At 35.4% G+C, this 4,458-nt stretch overlaps 1 non-coding gene across 1 annotated transcript; it reads right to left on the bottom strand.

Moving 5' to 3' along the window:
* Positions 1-2,549: 2,549 nt before the first annotated feature.
* Positions 2,550-2,657, bottom strand: LOC148568938 (small nucleolar RNA R71). Its single transcript, XR_015882468.1, has one exon. It is a non-coding gene; the product is annotated as a small nucleolar RNA R71 (small nucleolar RNA).
* Positions 2,658-4,458: the final 1,801 nt, after the last annotated feature.

Raw genomic sequence — 4,458 nt, 5'->3', positions numbered from 1 at the left:
GTCCGGTAACATCAGTGCCAGATTCCCTTTTGATCTGGCAACAGCACCAAGTTTTTGGCGCCGTTGCCGGGGATTGTTTGAGTTTGGACAACTGACGGTTCATCTTGTTGCTCAGATTAGGTAATTTTCTTTTCGTTTTGTTTTCAAAAATTTTTCAAAAAAAAATATTTTCAAAAATCTCTCATCTGTTTTCGAAAAAAATAAAAATGTTTTCAAAAATTTTATTCAAGATTTTTAAGAATGAATTCTAGTGTTTCATGAAGCATGTGAAGCCTGGCTGGCTGTAAAGCCATGTCTAAATTCTTTTGGACTGAGGCTTCCAAACCATCAGAGGCAAGTTACATACTTGGTAAATGATGAGCAGCAATTTGTTATCAAGAACAATATACTCTGGTGTTACATGCTGAAGCTTGGCTGGCCATTGGCCATGTCTAGTGTTTTGGACTGGAGCTTTCTTTGAAAGCTTGGCTGGCTAGTGAGCCATGTCTAATTCCTGGACTGAAGCTTTAGACTAAAAATGCAAGATTCCTGGAATTCATATTAAAAGTTTTGGAATCCTTATTTTTTCTTTCTTTCTAAATAATTTTCGAAAAATATAAAATAAAAATCCAAAAAAAATTAGAAAATCATAAAAATCAAAAATATTTTTCTGTTTCTTGTTTGAGTCTTGAGTCATATCATAAGTTTGGTGTCACTTGCATATGCATCTTGCATTTTTTTCGAAAATATCATGCATTCATAGTGTTCTTCATGATCTTCAAGTTGTTCTTGGTAAGTCTTCTTGTTTGATCTTGATGATTTTTTGTTTTGTGTCTTTTCATGTTTATCATATGCATTCTTGAATTCTTAGTGCGTAAGCATTAAAGAATTCTAAGTTTGGTGTCTTGCATGTTTTCTTTGCATTAAAAGTTTTTCAAAATTGTGTCTATGATGTTCATCTTGGCATTCAAAGTGTTCTTGGTGTTCATCTTGACATTCATAGCATTCTTGCATGCATCACATGTTTTGATCTAAAAATTTCATGCATTGCATCATTTTCATGTTTTTCATTAAAAATTCAAAAATCAAAAAAATATCTTTCCCTTTTTCTCTCATCAAATTCGAAAATTTAAGTTGACTTTTTCAAAAATTTTTAAAATAAAATTGTTTCTCATAAGTCAAATCAAATTTTCAATTTGAAAATCTTATCTTTTTCAAAATCTTTTTCAAAAATCAAATCTTTTTCAAAATTCTTAGTTATTTTCGAAAATTCCAAAAATATTTTTCAAAAATATTTTTCTTATTTTTTTATTAAATTTTCGAAAATAACATAAACAATTAATGTTTTGATTCAAAAATTTGAAGTTTGTTACTTACTTGTTAAGAAAGATTCAAACTTTAAGTTCTAGAATCATATCTTGTGATTTCTTATGAATCAAGTCATTAATTGTGATTTTAAAAAATCAAATCTTTTTCAAAACTAATTTCAATCATATCTTTTCAAAAATATCTTATTATCTTATCTTTTTCAAAAATATCTTTTCAAAATATCTTTTCTAACTTCCTAACTTCTTATCTTTTCAAAGTTTGTTTCAACTAACTAACTAACTTTTTGTTTGTTTCTTAACTTTTTCAAAACCACCTAACTAATTCTCTCTTTCTAAATTTTCAAAAATATCTCCCCCTTTTTCAAAATTTCTTTTTAATTAACTAATTATTTTTATTTTTATTTCAAAATATTTCAAAAAAAAAAATTAAATAAATACTAAACATTTTTCAAAAACTATTTTCAAAAATCACTAACTCTTTTTCAAAATAATTTTCGAAAATTTTCCCTCCCCCATCTTACTCTATTTATTCATTCATATCCTAACATCTCATCTCACATCTCTAGCCTCCTCACAGTTGTGTTTCTTCCATTATATTACATTCTTTGTCTCCCCCTCTTCTTCTACTCACACAGGGATCCCTATACTGTGGAATAAAGGATCTCTATTATTATTATTATTATTTTTCTGTGCCTTCTTCTTTGTCATATGAGCAGGAGCAAGGATAAGAACATTCTTGTGGAAGCAGATCCAGAACCTGAAAGGACTCTAAAAAGGAAACTAAGAGAAGCCAAAATACAACAATCCAGAGATAACCTTTCAGAAATTTTCAAACAGGAAAAGGAGATGGCAGCCGAAAATAATAATAATGTAAGGAAGATGCTTGGTGACTTTACTGCACCTAATTCCAATTTACATGGAAGAAGCATCTCCATTCCTGCCATTGGAGCAAACAACTTTGAGCTGAAACCTCAATTAGTTTCTCTGATGCAGCAGAACTGCAAGTTTCATGGACTTCCATCTGAAGATCCTTTTCAGTTCTTAACTGAATTCTTGCAGATATGTGATACTGTTAAGACTAATGGAGTAGATCCTGAAGTCTACAGGCTCATGCTTTTCCCTTTTGCTGTAAGAGACAGAGCTAGATTATGGTTGGATTCTCAACCTAAAGACAGCCTGAACTCTTGGGATAAGCTGGTCACGGATTTCTTAGCCAAGTACTTTCCTCCTCAAAAGCTGAGCAAGCTTAGAGCTGATGTTCAAACCTTCAGACAGAAAGAAGGTGAATCCCTCTATGAAGCTTGGAAAAGATACAAATAGTTGACTAAAAAGTGTCCTTCTGACATGCTTTCAGAATGGACCATCCTGGATATATTCTATGATGGTTTATCTGAGTTATCAAAGATGTCATTGGATACCTCTGCAGGTGGATCCATTCACCTAAAGAAAACGCCTGCAGAAGCTCAAGAACTCATTGACATGGTTGCTAATAACCAGTTCATGTACACTTCTGAAAGGAATCCTGTGAGTAATGGGACGCCTATGAAGAAAGGAGTTCTTGAAGTTGATACTCTGAATGCCATATTGGCTCAGAACAAAATATTGACTCAGCAAGTCAATATGATTTCTCAGAGTCTGCATGGAATGCAAGCTGCATCCAACAGTACTCAAGAGGCATCTTCTGAAGAAGAAGCCTATGATCCTGAGAACCCTGCAATAGCAGAGGTAAATTACTTAGGTGAACCTTATGGAAACACCTATAACTCATCATGGAGAAATCATCCAAATTTCTCATGGAAGGATCAAAAGCCTCAACAAGGCTTTAATAATGGTGGAAGAAACAGGTTTAGCAATAGCAAGCCTTTTCCATCATCAACTCAGCAACAGACAGAGAACTCTGAACAAAATGCTTCTAATTTAGCAAATCTAGTCTCTGATCTATCTAAGGCCACTGTAAGTTTCATGAATGAAACAAGGTCTTCCATTAGAAATCTGGAAGCACAAGTGGGCCAGCTGAGTAAAAGGATCACTGAAATCCCTCCTAGTACTCTCCCAAGCAATACAGAAGAGAACCCAAAAGGAGAGTGCAAGGCCATTGACATAAGCGCCATGGCCGAACCTGTGAGGAGAGGAGAGGACGTGAATCCCAAGGAGGAAGACCTCCTGGGACGTCCAGTGGTCAATAAGGAGCTTCCCTCTGAGGAACCAAAGGACTCTGAGGCTCATCTAGAGACCATAGAGATTCCATTGAACCTCCTTATACCCTTCATGAGCTCTGATGAGTATACCTCTTCTGAAGAGAATGAGGATGTTACTGAAGAGCAAACTGCCAAGTTTCTTGGTGGAATCATGAAGCTGAATGCCAAATTATTTGGCATTGATACTTGGGAAGTTGAACCTCCCTTGTTCATCAATGAACTAAGTGATCTGGATCAACTGACATTGCCTCAGAAGAGACGGGATCCTGGAAAGTTCATAATACCTTGTACCATAGGCACCATGATCTTTAAGGCTCTGTGTGACCTTGGTTCAGGAATAAACCTCATGCCCCTCTCTGTAATAGAGAAACTGGGAATCTATGGGGTGCAAGCTGCTAAAATCTCACTAGAGATGGCAGACAGCTCAAGAAAACAGGCTTATGGACAAGTAGAAGATGTATTAGTAAAGGTTGAGGGCCTTTACATACCTGCTGATTTCATAGTCCTGGATACTGGAAAGGAAGAGGATGAATCCATCATCCTAGGAAGACCTTTCCTGGCCACAGCAAGAGCTGTGATTGATGTTGACAGAGGTGAAATAGTCCTTCAATGGAATGAGGACTCCCTTGTGTTTACAACTCAAGGATCTTCCTCTGCAACCATGAAGAGGAAGCATGAAAAGCTTCTCTCAAAGCAGAGTCAACCAGAGCCCCCACAGTCAAACTCTAAGTTTGGTGTTGGAGAGTCTCAACAAAGCTCTGCACATCTGTGAGGTTCCATGAGAGCCCACTGTCAAGCTATTGACATTAAAGAAGCGCTTGTTGGGAGGCAACCCAATGTTTATCTAATTCTTATTTTTATTGTTTTTCATGTTTTCTTAGGTTCATGATCATGTGGAGTCACAAAATAAATAGAAAAATTGAAAACGAAATCAAAAACAGCAGAAGAAAAAT

Source organism: Arachis ipaensis, chromosome B4 (genome assembly GCF_059453495.1).
Source record: "Arachis ipaensis isolate K30076 ecotype BB chromosome B4, ASM5945349v1, whole genome shotgun sequence".
NCBI lineage: Eukaryota > Viridiplantae > Streptophyta > Magnoliopsida > Fabales > Fabaceae > Arachis > Arachis ipaensis.
This window is presented reverse-complemented; position numbering and strand designations above follow the sequence as displayed.